Raw genomic sequence first — 13,994 nt, forward strand, 5'->3', positions numbered from 1 at the left:
TTACCGAACACCCGACTGGCGTTAGTTGGTACTAGCAGGGGAACCACAGGGTAATACCTCCTCTGATTTACAGCCTCTTGCCGGACCTGATTCTCTTCTAACCAAGGGCTCCTTGGGACTTAAGTAGTGCCCAGGCACTGGGTCCCTGCGCAGGAGTGAATTGTTACCGACAAGGCCAGATTTACCAAGTGTTTAGGCACCTAACTCACAGAGGCGGCTAACTGAGGAATGCAGCAGAAACGAAACCAGAAGACTGATCTCATGATGCAGAATCCTATGGCTGGCCGGAGGCTGAATTGGTGTAATATCATCCCATGTCCGTGTCCTGGTTTTTCTCCATCTCTCCTGTGCTTCTTGTGGGCTACATCATCTGCATTTTCTCAGACGACCTCAGTTCTCTTAGGTGCTCGTGGATGGAGATGTGAGTGCTGAGGTTGTAACTGCAAACCCTTAGAAAGCCCTGTGCCACCAACCTTCAATTCAAACAATGAGCAATGCTACAATTAACAGAAGTGTATGGTTCTGCTTTGATGATCACCCTAATAAGGGAGGTGTATTGAGAGATGATTTTGTAATCCCGATAAAGTGAAATTTACCCCAGGGCAGAACAAAAGTCGATGCAAACTTACATCTGAGAAGAGCTATTTTGAAAGCTAGCGTGGTTCAAAGGCCTGGTATTGCCCTTCTGCCAGGGGTGAAGAGTTGCTAGGGGGAGCAGGGAGTCTGTTCTGTTTGTGAGCTCCAGGGGACCCTTAAAGGGGTAGACAGTTCTTGGACTTGTAGTGTGGGACAATCGGGACCACAGAAGGGGTGGAGAAAAGTTGGTGACCCGACTGGAGAGCCACGTTAGCAGGCAGGAGAAGGAGAGTGAGAAGCTGGTGCGTACCCTGGGCAATCCAGGCACAATGGTGTGTGCCGTACCCTCGAGCAGTGGTAGATTGAGACGGACTTATTCCATTCTGTTTGGCAGGGATATAAACTTTCCTGCCTCAGGGCATTAGCCAATAATGAAGAATAGGTCTGAGTAATTAATAGAAATGAGTCAGAAACTTCTCCTATGGGCAGGTTATCCCACAACTGCCTTCTGCAGAGTTTCTTGAGCCTTCCTCTGAAGCAGCTGTTGTTGGTCACTGTCAGAGCCGATGAAGTGAGCTGTAGCTCACAAAAGCTTATGCTCTAATAAATGTGTTAGTTTCTAAGGTGCCACAAGTCCTCCTTTTCTTTTTACGGATACAGACTGACACGGCTGCTACTCTGAAACCTGGACTAGCTGGGTCATTGATTGGGTCAAAGTGGAAAGTCTTGTGTTTCTGTATTTCAAAGAATGTGGCCATATTACGGGTCCCATATTAGAGGGCAAAGGTATATTATCTTTAAATCACATGTACGGCCGGAGAGCTGTAAGTCATCACACCAGCAAGACATGAGGGGGTTTCCATGGAGGGGTAACAGAGTCTGAGGAAATAATCAGAAAGGCTGGGAGTCTGGAAATTGTGAGTTTTAATCCCGGTTTTGCCAGGGCCTGACTGTGTGAACTTGAGCAAATCACTTCCCGCAGCTGTGAGCAAATCCCTGGCTGCCTCTGTGCCTCAGTTTCCCTAGCCGTGGAAGTTAACAAAAGCAGAGAGTTGTGTCGCAGAGGAGGTCTGAGGAGTAATGAGTCAGTGTTTATGCATCAGTCAGTTGTTCAGAAGCAGTGCCCAGGCACTGGTTCCCTGCGCAGGAGTGAATTGTTACCCACATTTACAAAGTATTTGGCATCTAACTCATAGATGTTTGTAAAATGAGGAATGGACCAGAATGGAAACCAGAGGATTGCTATCGTGTTTCAGAATCCCTTTAATGCTAATCTGATAGGATTACATAGGAACAGACCGAATGCAGAGTAGAAAATACATTGCCAGGTTTTCCAGGATTACAACAAATGAACTGCTCCCAGGTGATGCATTTCCCATCAGATGTTCTTCTTTCTTTGGTGCCGCTGTAGAGTGTGACAATCAAATCCTGTTTGCAGCCATTTTCAGTTAATTGTGTTATCCCAGCCCCAGTCTAATTAGACAAAGCACAATATCAGGAGAGGACTAAGTTCTTTCTCTGTTATACATCTTCTGTAGCAGTGTTGAAACTGGAAACAAATGGTACATATTTATGGAAAGGCTAGAAAACATAGGCCCTAATTCTCATTGACACTTACGTCCCAGGACGTTGGTTTGTAAAGAGCCTTCGAGTGAGTGTAAATATCATTTGTATGAACTCACAGGCCCCTGCTGCATTGACACTGTCAGAGAGGCCGAAAGGGGCCATGATGGAGCTGAGATTCGGGCCGTCAGATAGCTAGAGTAAAGGAGAGAGTATGGCGGTATTAGAAGAAACTGTGCTAAAGTGTCCCCTGGCAAATAGAAATCTGGTGCAGGTTTCCTGCGGTGCTGAGAACTCACAGCTCCCTTGGGAGTTGTGGGCACTCAGCATTTCCCAAAGCCATTGTCCATGAGCTCAGCCGTGAATCGGTATCTTGCTTTTCGTTTGTTGGTTGTTCCTTGTTCCATGGCTATTCCTCCTCAGCGAAACATGGATACAGGTTTGTGGGGCCGCAGGGATAGGGGTGGGGGTAGCAGCAGGGGTAGGGATAGGGGTAGCAGCACTTGAATGGCTTTTTCCAGCAGCATGGCGGCCAGTGTCCATAATCGCCTCCGTAACCGCTTGAGTCCCCATAACCCCACGGTTTACAGAACCAAGGTTTACAAATCTTTTGGTGCGGTTTACAGCACCAAGGTTTGCAAATCTTTTTTTGGTGGTGGAACAACATCTCCATGCGTTGGAACTAAACCTGAAACACACAGAAAGGAAAAGAGTCACCATAATGCCTTAGAGCCAGTGGAATAAACGGGTCAAAGCTCAGTTCCCATTGAAATGGGGGCCACATAGAAAGAGAGAGCGCGTGGTACTTTGGCTTCTAAAGCTTGCGAGTCAGCAATACTTGACCATGTATGTATGAAAAATATTCTTCGTCAGTACAAAACGTTAAGGACCAGAGCCCGAGCCAGCGGAAATCGCCACTGTTCAACGGAGATGAATGGTGCTAAGCTAACTTACACCAGCTGGGGATCTGCACCTATCATTGCTAGCAGAGCACATAAGAACAGAGAAATTGCCGAACTGGTTCAGAGCAGAGATCCATCTAATGTAGCAATCTGCCTGAGCTGCTGTTGAATTAAAAGTGGTTTATGAGCTTTTTCAAAGCTGCCAAAGGGATTCGAATGCCTGTTTCTTTATGAAAATAAACCTGAACTTGTGTCCCAAATGCCTGTGTAGTTCTGCAAAAAATTGCCACCCTCGCTTTATACCATGAATCCACCAATGCCTGCAACTTAATAATCAAGATTTTTTCGTGGAAACTCCCGTAAGATAGACAGTAATTGGAGTCTATATGCAAAATTGAAATGAGCACTAACGAGACATCTGGATAGCTATGGAGAGATTCAGTGAAATCGCACTTACCCAGCCCACTGAGGAGGAGACGTCAAGAGAAGCGGTTAAAGAACCCTGAGTTGCGAGGGCTTTTATACAGGTTGTTAGATGGCCTGGAGAATCTGAGACACCCCTTTGCTTGAGGTCTTAATTAGTCAGAAAAACATTTTGCTGTGCACGTCACTCCTTCAGTGGATATAATTGGTTGCTTCAATCTTCAGGATTGTTGTTTTCTACCTCACATGGTTTGGCATGCATATGACACACTGCAGGTTTCCTTCATCTTAAAAGTTTTCTGAGACAAATTCATTTCTGGTGTCCTTCTAGTGCTTCCACCATAGTTACTCTGGGAATGAATTGGGAGCTTATTAAGAGCTGTATCTGTTGCACAATCTCCTGTCACATAGAGGACTCCAATTTGATCCTTTAAAGCGACCCTGATATGTGTTGGTATGTACTGGGGGCCAAGGGCAGTTCCCCCCATGGAATTTGCAAGGAGGACGGCACATTGAGGCCCTGTGGCTTGAAATTTCCCTCTGTCAGACGGACAGTTTAAGACCTATGAACCACTGAAGTCCCACTTACAGTTCCAAAAAAGATCGTAACAGGGACCTGAGATTTGCACCGGCCTTTGTGCTGACCCTCTGCTTAGGGGCGTGTTTCCCCTCAGATTAATTAAAAATTCAATTAGTTATGGCACCAGTGCTGTGGGATGAGGGTGATCACCATGGCAGAAGCTCACTGTGCTTCCTCTTGCAGGGCTGCTCTTGGTTTGAGGTGAGGGCTGGTGGTGGGTGAAAACAAGTTATGTTTGATAAAGGCTTTGAGATAAACCTTGGAACGTTTCTGGCATCAGTCACATGATCTGCATCCAATAACAGCCAAACACAATTGTTGTCTTGCATGAAAAAGCAGCGGATAAAGTCTCAGATGAAAGACAGGAAAGCTGGAGATGTCCTGAGGTCCCTTCCAACCCTGATATTCTATGATTCTATGATTCTATGTGGCTTTCTTAGCTACGGCTATGGGCTGAGATCAGACTTATTTAAAATCTGATCAGTTTAAGGCATGCTGGAAGACCCTGAGCTTAGAATCATAGAATATCAGGGTTGTACGGGACCTCAGGAGGTCATCTAGTCCAACCCCCTGCTCAAAGCAGGACCGATCCCCAATTAAATCATCCCAGCCAGGGCTTTGTCAAGCCTGACCTTAAAAACTTCTAAGGAAGGAGATTCCACCACTTCCTTAGGTAACGCATTCCAGTGTTTCACCACCCTCCTAGTGAAAAAGTTTTTCTTAATATCCAACCTAAATCTCCCCCACTGCAACTTGAGACCATTACTCCTTGTTCTGTCATCTGCTACCACTGAGAACAGTCTAGAGCCATCCTCTTTGGAACCCGCTTTCAGGTAGTTGAAAGCAGCTATCAAATCCCCCCTCATTCTTCTCTTCCGTAGACTAAACATCCCAGTTCCCTCAGCCTCTCCTCTTAACTCATGTGTTCCAGTCCCCTAATCATTTTTGTTTCCCTCCGCTGGACTCTTTCCAATTTTTCCACATCCTTCTTGTAGTGTGGGGCCCCAAACTGGACACAGTACTCCAGATGAGGCCTCACCAGCGTTCAATAGAGGGGAACGATCACGTCCCTCGATCTGTTGGCAATGCCCCGACTTATACATCCCAAAATGCCATTGGCCTTCTTGGCAACAAGGGCACACTGTTGACTCATATCCAGCTTCTCGTCCACTGTAACCCCTAGGTCCTTTTCTGCAGAACTGCTGCCGAGCCATTCGGTCATTTGACCGCTTCCCCCCATGCCTGCTTGGAGCAGCAGGGCTTGGGTGGGTTCAGGCTTCAGTTCCTCCTCTTGGGGTCATGTAGTAATTTTTGTCAGAAGGGGGTCATGGTGCAATGAAGGTTGAGTATCTGTGGTCTAGATATTAATTCCTTGTAAAGTGACGCTGTTACTCAATACAAGGGTGTCTTTCAGGATAAACTATCATTATCATCATAATTCAATACTTTAGACATCAAAAGCCTTAATGAGTGTTTGCGAAGAGGGTTGCTATCCAGTGTGTCAAGGAAGTGGAACATCCATGACAAGTGATATTGTCCCTGTTATCTACGTGGATAAACACAGGCACACTGAGAATAAGGTCTAACAGGAAATGAGTTGCAGAGACAGAATTAGACGGATTAGTCTTGAAAACACGTGCTTCCCATTGAGCCTGGACCCTGTCAGGCCCTTCACATTTTTGGATTCTAAACGTATGACAAAGAGGAGAGTAATACATAGAGCAGTGGTTCTCAAACTGTGGGTCAGGACCCCAAAGTGGGTTGCGACTTGCTAAGGCCCAGGGCCAAAGCCGAAGCCAAAGCCAGAAGGCTTCAGTCCTGGGTGGTGGGGCTAAGCCTATAGGCCTCTGCCCTCGGGCTTCGGCCTTGTCCCTGTGGCCTGGGGCAGTGGGGCTTTCGCTTTGCCCCCGCCCCCACACCACAGGTAGCAGGGCTTGGGCGGGATCAGGCTTCAGGCCGACCTCCTGTGGTGCTGTCTTAATTTTTGAGAACCCCTGCCATAGAGAGACGCATTCATGAGTTCTTTTTTTGTTTTGTTTTGACAAGTTTCTGGAGGAAACATCTTCTGATTCTTCTGCATGGGAGTGAGGAAACTTTATATTGGAATTCTAACTTCAAGTTGACTATCCTACACCGCCTATTACGAACTATGTAACTGACATACTCAGCAAAAAAAATGTGGAACAAGTGAAGGGTCCATGTTGCTGGAGGTGGTGGAAAAATGTTTTGAGGCAAACGAGGCTGGAGTTAAGATTTTGTTTGACAATAACAGCTGGATTTTTCACAGGAAGAGACATGTGTCTTATCACTGCAGTACTTAATATTTGAATTATAAATAGCAGTTTATAATCTTAAGCCACCAATGAACATGTATGTAATTTACATCCTGATCATTCCTTTGGCAAATTAGTATCTCCATGTACAAAGAAGGCAAAACTGAAGGGGATCAGCACATTATTTAGTTGGTCTTTGTTTATGCTTAGATCAGAAGAGAATTTGTCCAGAAGTTTGCCAAACAAAACAAGAATACGATAGAGTCGCCGTAATCATTAGAGTCATGTAAATTGCATATGAGGAAGCCCAAAACACGAAATGTTATTAACAAAACACTTGATTAACGTCACGTAATGAGGTCAACTAATGTTCAACCCAGAGAGTAGCGTGTGGCATGAGAAATCGGACTATGTGGTTTTATTGCTGTCTCTGCAACGGACTCTTTGGGTGACCTTCTGCACAGTTTATTTGCCTCTGTTTATTTGCATAGACAATAAGGATAAGAACACTCGTGTCAGATGGTAAGTGGTAACTGAGGATACCAACCACTTCACAAACAGTCATTAAAGTTCTATATATGCAAAATGTTGTATGATTACAATGTTGATGTTTTGTTCATAGAAGATGCCCATGTTTGAGTAATAGAGTCACTTCAAAAATGTATTTCAGTGGCTCTCATTTCTAGGCCTTAGTCAGGTCATGATTTCTCGCTTCAGAATTTGTAGCTGTGTCGATTTTCATTCTATAGCAGCTAGGTGTTTCTCTTTTCTATAAAATTCCATTGTATAGTTATTGAGCCAGCTGTAAATCGTTCCGGCTCTGTTGACTACTGGAACTATTCCCGCCGGAGAAAGACCTGGAAACACGACCTCCAGGTGGTGAGAGTATGCATTCTCCTAAACTCATTCCACAGAGGTCTCTTGCTTGGTCCGTGATGCCTTTTCTTCATCTTCCCGTGCTTCACTTGGGCTCTCTTGGCCGCACTTTCCCATAAGATCTCCCTTCTCTTAGCTGCTCATGGACGGAGATGTGGTTGCTGAGGTGGTATAGATTCAAGATTGTAAGTCCAGGCCTTTATAAAACACTGTGCCACCAACCCCGAACACAGTCAATGAGCAGCGCTGGAAGAAATAGTACGGTGTGCTTCTGCCATGATTCTCTCCCATTCATTTCAGGTTGCATTAGATTAGATGCATTATGGGTGGATGTGCAGAGTATTCAGAATACAGGCTCCCTGAAATTGCAGTGCTTAATGGCAGAATATCCCAAACCAATATCAGCATGGATTTGAAAGACCAGACTGGATTGTTGTACATGTTACTGATGCTCAGATCCACCGCTGAATTTCCCTCAGATTCATTCCCACTTCCCAATGAAGTCAGGCATTAAACCATGACTGAAAAGGTCGAGCTGTTCCAAAGAGAAGGGTTACCGAACACCCGACTGGCGTTAGTTGGTACTAGCAGGGGAACCACAGGGTAATACCTCCTCTGATTTACAGCCTCTTGCCGGACCTGATTCTCTTCTAACCAAGGGCTCCTTGGGACTTAAGTAGTGCCCAGGCACTGGGTCCCTGCGCAGGAGTGAATTGTTACCGACAAGGCCAGATTTACCAAGTGTTTAGGCACCTAACTCACAGAGGCGGCTAACTGAGGAATGCAGCAGAAACGAAACCAGAAGACTGATCTCATGATGCAGAATCCTATGGCTGGCCGGAGGCTGAATTGGTGTAATATCATCCCATGTCCGTGTCCTGGTTTTTCTCCATCTCTCCTGTGCTTCTTGTGGGCTACATCATCTGCATTTTCTCAGACGACCTCAGTTCTCTTAGGTGCTCGTGGATGGAGATGTGAGTGCTGAGGTTGTAACTGCAAACCCTTAGAAAGCCCTGTGCCACCAACCTTCAATTCAAACAATGAGCAATGCTACAATTAACAGAAGTGTATGGTTCTGCTTTGATGATCACCCTAATAAGGGAGGTGTATTGAGAGATGATTTTGTAATCCCGATAAAGTGAAATTTACCCCAGGGCAGAACAAAAGTCGATGCAAACTTACATCTGAGAAGAGCTATTTTGAAAGCTAGCGTGGTTCAAAGGCCTGGTATTGCCCTTCTGCCAGGGGTGAAGAGTTGCTAGGGGGAGCAGGGAGTCTGTTCTGTTTGTGAGCTCCAGGGGACCCTTAAAGGGGTAGACAGTTCTTGGACTTGTAGTGTGGGACAATCGGGACCACAGAAGGGGTGGAGAAAAGTTGGTGACCCGACTGGAGAGCCACGTTAGCAGGCAGGAGAAGGAGAGTGAGAAGCTGGTGCGTACCCTGGGCAATCCAGGCACAATGGTGTGTGCCGTACCCTCGAGCAGTGGTAGATTGAGACGGACTTATTCCATTCTGTTTGGCAGGGATATAAACTTTCCTGCCTCAGGGCATTAGCCAATAATGAAGAATAGGTCTGAGTAATTAATAGAAATGAGTCAGAAACTTCTCCTATGGGCAGGTTATCCCACAACTGCCTTCTGCAGAGTTTCTTGAGCCTTCCTCTGAAGCAGCTGTTGTTGGTCACTGTCAGAGCCGATGAAGTGAGCTGTAGCTCACAAAAGCTTATGCTCTAATAAATGTGTTAGTTTCTAAGGTGCCACAAGTCCTCCTTTTCTTTTTACGGATACAGACTGACACGGCTGCTACTCTGAAACCTGGACTAGCTGGGTCATTGATTGGGTCAAAGTGGAAAGTCTTGTGTTTCTGTATTTCAAAGAATGTGGCCATATTACGGGTCCCATATTAGAGGGCAAAGGTATATTATCTTTAAATCACATGTACGGCCGGAGAGCTGTAAGTCATCACACCAGCAAGACATGAGTGGGTTTCCATGGAGGGGTAACAGAGTCTGAGGAAATAATCAGAAAGGCTGGGAGTCTGGAAATTGTGAGTTTTAATCCCGGTTTTGCCAGGGCCTGACTGTGTGAACTTGAGCAAATCACTTCCCGCAGCTGTGAGCAAATCCCTGGCTGCCTCTGTGCCTCAGTTTCCCTAGCCGTGGAAGTTAACAAAAGCAGAGAGTTGTGTCGCAGAGGAGGTCTGAGGAGTAATGAGTCAGTGTTTATGCATCAGTCAGTTGTTCAGAAGCAGTGCCCAGGCATTGGTTCCCTGCGCAGGAGTGAATTGTTACCCACATTTACAAAGTATTTGGCATCTAACTCATAGATGTTTGTAAAATGAGGAATGGACCAGAATGGAAACCAGAGGATTGCTATCGTGTTTCAGAATCCCTTTAATGCTAATCTGATAGGATTACATAGGAACAGACCGAATGCAGAGTAGAAAATACATTGCCAGGTTTTCCAGGATTACAACAAATGAACTGCTCCCAGGTGATGCATTTCCCATCAGATGTTCTTCTTTCTTTGGTGCCGCTGTAGAGTGTGACAATCAAATCCTGTTTGCAGCCATTTTCAGTTAATTGTGTTATCCCAGCCCCAGTCTAATTAGACAAAGCACAATATCAGGAGAGGACTAAGTTCTTTCTCTGTTATACATCTTCTGTAGCAGTGTTGAAACTGGAAACAAATGGTACATATTTATGGAAAGGCTAGAAAACATAGGCCCTAATTCTCATTGACACTTACGTCCCAGGACGTTGGTTTGTAAAGAGCCTTCGAGTGAGTGTAAATATCATTTGTATGAACTCACAGGCCCCTGCTGCATTGACACTGTCAGAGAGGCCGAAAGGGGCCATGATGGAGCTGAGATTCGGGCTGTCAGATAGCTAGAGTAAAGGAGAGAGTATGGCGGTATTAGAGGAAACTGTGCTAAAGTGTCCCCTGGCAAATAGAAATCTGGTGCAGGTTTCCTGCGGTGCTGAGAACTCACAGCTCCCTTGGGAGTTGTGGGCACTCAGCATTTCCCAAAGCCATTGTCCATGAGCTCAGCCGTGAATCGGTATCTTGCTTTTCGTTTGTTGGTTGTTCCTTGTTCCATGGCTATTCCTCCTCAGCGAAACATGGATACAGGTTTGTGGGGCCGCAGGGATAGGGGTGGGGGTAGCAGCAGGGGTAGGGATAGGGGTAGCAGCACTTGAATGGCTTTTTCCAGCAGCATGGCGGCCAGTGTCCATAATCGCCTCCGTAACCGCTTGAGTCCCCATAACCCCACGGTTTACAGAACCAAGGTTTACAAATCTTTTGGTGCGGTTTACAGCACCAAGGTTTGCAAATCTTTTTTTGGTGGTGGAACAACATCTCCATGCGTTGGAACTAAACCTGAAACACACAGAAAGGAAAAGAGTCACCATAATGCCTTAGAGCCAGTGGAATAAACGGGTCAAAGCTCAGTTCCCATTGAAATGGGGGCCACATAGAAAGAGAGAGCGCGTGGTACTTTGGCTTCTAAAGCTTGCGAGTCAGCAATACTTGACCATGTATGTATGAAAAATATTCTTCGTCAGTACAAAACGTTAAGGACCAGAGCCCGAGCCAGCGGAAATCGCCACTGTTCAACGGAGATGAATGGTGCTAAGCTAACTTACACCAGCTGGGGATCTGCACCTATCATTGCTAGCAGAGCACATAAGAACAGAGAAATTGCCGAACTGGTTCAGAGCAGAGATCCATCTAATGTAGCAATCTGCCTGAGCTGCTGTTGAATTAAAAGTGGTTTATGAGCTTTTTCAAAGCTGCCAAAGGGATTCAAATGCCTGTTTCTTTATGAAAATAAACCTGAACTTGTGTCCCAAATGCCTGTGTAGTTCTGCAAAAAATTGCCACCCTCGCTTTATACCATGAATCCACCAATGCCTGCAACTTAATAATCAAGATTTTTTCGTGGAAACTCCCGTAAGATAGACAGTAATTGGAGTCTATATGCAAAATTGAAATGAGCACTAACGAGACATCTGGATAGCTATGGAGAGATTCAGTGAAATCGCACTTACCCAGCCCACTGAGGAGGAGACGTCAAGAGAAGCGGTTAAAGAACCCTGAGTTGCGAGGGCTTTTATACAGGTTGTTAGATGGCCTGGAGAATCTGAGACACCCTTTTGCCTGAGGTCTTAATTAGTCAGAAAAACATTTTGCTGTGCACGTCACTCCTTCAGTGGTTATAATTGGTTTCTTCAATCTTCAGGATTATTGAGTTATGTACCTCATGTGGCATGCCTCTTGAAAGTTTTATGGAACCAATTTGTTCCTGATATCAATCTGGTGAGCCCATCAGAGTTATTGCAGGAATGACCTGGCTATTAAGAATGGTATCTGTTGCACAATCTGTTGTCATGCAGAGGATTCCAGTTTGGTCTGATAAAAGCTACACTGATATGTGTTGGTATGTAGTGGGGGCCCAGGGCAGTCTCCCTGATGGAATTTCCTAGGAGGAACAGAGCATTTAGGCTGTATGGCTTGAAATTTCTGTAGGTCAGAAGGACAGTGTAAGGCTTCTGAACCACTTTAGTCACACATGCTTTCAAAAGAGATCTTAACAGGGACCTGAGATTTGCACAGGCATTTGTGCTGACCCTCCGCTTAGGGATGGGTTTCGCTTTATGTTGATTAGAAATTTTCAGTTCATAATCGAACTTCAGTTGTGGCACCAGTGCGGTGGGATCAGGGCGATCCCCATGGCAGAAGCTCACTGTGCTTCCTCTTGCAGGGCTGCTCTTGGTTTGAGGTGAGGGTTGGAGGTGGGTGAAAACAAGTTATGTTTGATAAAGCCTTTGAGATAAACCTTTTTACGTTTCTGGCATCAGTAACACAATCTCCATCCAACAACAGCCAACACAATTCTTGTCTTGCATGAAAAAGCAGCAGATAAAGCCTCAGGGGAAAGACAGGAAAGATGGAGATGTGTCTTTCTTGGCTAAGGCTATGGGTTTAGATTAGATTAATTGAAAATCTCATCAGCCTTAGGGCATGTTGCAAGACCTTGAGCTTGCAGCATGCTTGTCTACTATGATTAGAATGATTTTTCGAGCGTACCAGAGTCTCTATGGGATGTTTCCTGTAACCAGGCAAGGGTGAGAAGCCTTGTTGTGATTCAAAGGCTCTGAACACCTTCGAAGATTATGGGGCTATGCTGATCTTTGCTGGTCAGACTCCTGCTCTGAGGAATTTGTATAATGAAAGGAAATGCAAAGCTTCAAATTCTGAAGGGAAAATCACAATCTGAATAGTGGACTGACAGGAATGATCTAGAATATTAATTCCTTGTAAAGTGACTCTGTTACTCAATACAAGGATGTTTTCCTGCTACAAACTATTATTAGTATCATAATACAATATTTTAGACATCAAAAGCCTTAATGAGTGTTTGCGAAGAGGTTTGATATCCAGAGTGCCAAGGAAGTGGAACATCCATAATGAGTGATATCATCCCTGTTTTATACGTGGATAAACAAAGGCACATTGAGAATAAGGTTTTACAGGAAGTAAGCTGCAGAGACTGAAGTAGACACGTTAGTCTTAACAAGTGCCACATACTTCCCATTGATCCTGAACCCTGTCAGACCCTTCACTTTGTTGGATTCTAAACAAATCACTAACAAGAGAGTAATTCATAGAGAGACTCATTCATGGGTTCTTTTGTTTGTTTTGTTTTGACAAGTTTCTAAAGGAATCATCTCCTGGTTCCTCTGCACAGCAGTGACCGTACGTGTCTCCTCACAAACTTTGATATTTGAGTTCTAAAAAGAAGTTTTTGATCCTACACCACCAAATATGTAATTGACATACTATGATCAACTATGTAATTGACATACTTACCATTCCTTTGGTGAATTATTGTCGCCATGGATTAGGAAGGCCAAGTTAAAGTGGAACAATACAGTATATAGGTGAGCTTTGTTTTTGCTTTGATCAGAAAAAGAATCATCTAGGTGCTTGCCAAACAAAACAAGGAAATGACTGAGTCTCTCTAACAATGACAGTCATGTAAATTGCATGTTAAGAAGCCAAAAGCACCAAATGTTATTAAGAAGACACTTTACTAACATTGTCTTGCAATGCAGGCTAATAGTGCTCAACCCAGAGAGTAACGTGTGGCACGAATTGTCAGGACATTTGGGTTTTACTTCTTTCTCTTCAGCTGACTTATTTTGTGATCTCCAATTCAATTTCCCCCTGTTTATCTGCATATCAAATGAGGATAACAACACTCCCACAGTATGTTCTGAGGCTTGCTCAAAACTCAGGCTCTAAAAGCACTTCACAAACACTCATTAAAGTTTTATATATGCAAAGTGTTGCATGATTATAATAATTTGTTATTCTTGGAAGATGCCCATCTTTTGAGTAATAGATTTTCTTTAAAACATATATTTCTATCTCTCTCCTGTTTACACCTTAATCAGGTCATGATTTCTAGCCTCAGAATTTGTAGCTATTTGATTTTCCTTGAATAGCAGTGATATATTTCTCTTTTGTATAAAATTGCATTTTAAAGGTTATGCATCAGATCCTCAGCTGGTGTAAATTTGTCCGACTGTGACTTTCATGACCCCTGCAATCCAAAGCGCTGTTTGGGATGTCTATAACTGAGTAAGTATTATTGCTGGAACACTTTCTGCAAGAGAGGGATCTGGAAGCATGTCCTTTGGCTGGTCAGAGCCTGAATTGGTGTAATATCATCCCATATCAATCTCCTGCCTTTTCTCCCTCTCTTTTGTGTTTCTCGTGGGCTACATCATCTGCA

The 13,994-nt window shown here is 44.6% G+C and overlaps 2 long non-coding RNA genes across 2 annotated transcripts; both read right to left on the reverse strand.

Annotated features, from left to right (window-relative positions):
- Positions 1–1,821: 1,821 nt before the first annotated feature.
- LOC311512157 lies at positions 1,822–3,548 on the reverse strand. Its single transcript, XR_014709417.1, has 2 exons — positions 3,499–3,548; positions 1,822–2,827 (listed from the first exon to the last, which is right to left on the reverse strand). It is a non-coding gene; the product is annotated as an uncharacterized lncRNA (long non-coding RNA).
- A 6,019-nt stretch (positions 3,549–9,567) lies between these two features.
- On the reverse strand, positions 9,568–11,294 carry LOC311512428. The gene is made up of 2 exons (XR_014709455.1): positions 11,245–11,294; positions 9,568–10,573 (listed from the first exon to the last, which is right to left on the reverse strand). It is a non-coding gene; the product is annotated as an uncharacterized lncRNA (long non-coding RNA).
- Between the last annotated feature and the right edge of the window lie 2,700 nt (positions 11,295–13,994).

The sequence above is a fragment of the Lepidochelys olivacea genome, assembly GCF_965140295.1.
Source record: "Lepidochelys olivacea isolate rLepOli2 genome assembly, chromosome: 24".
NCBI lineage: Eukaryota > Metazoa > Chordata > Testudines > Cheloniidae > Lepidochelys > Lepidochelys olivacea.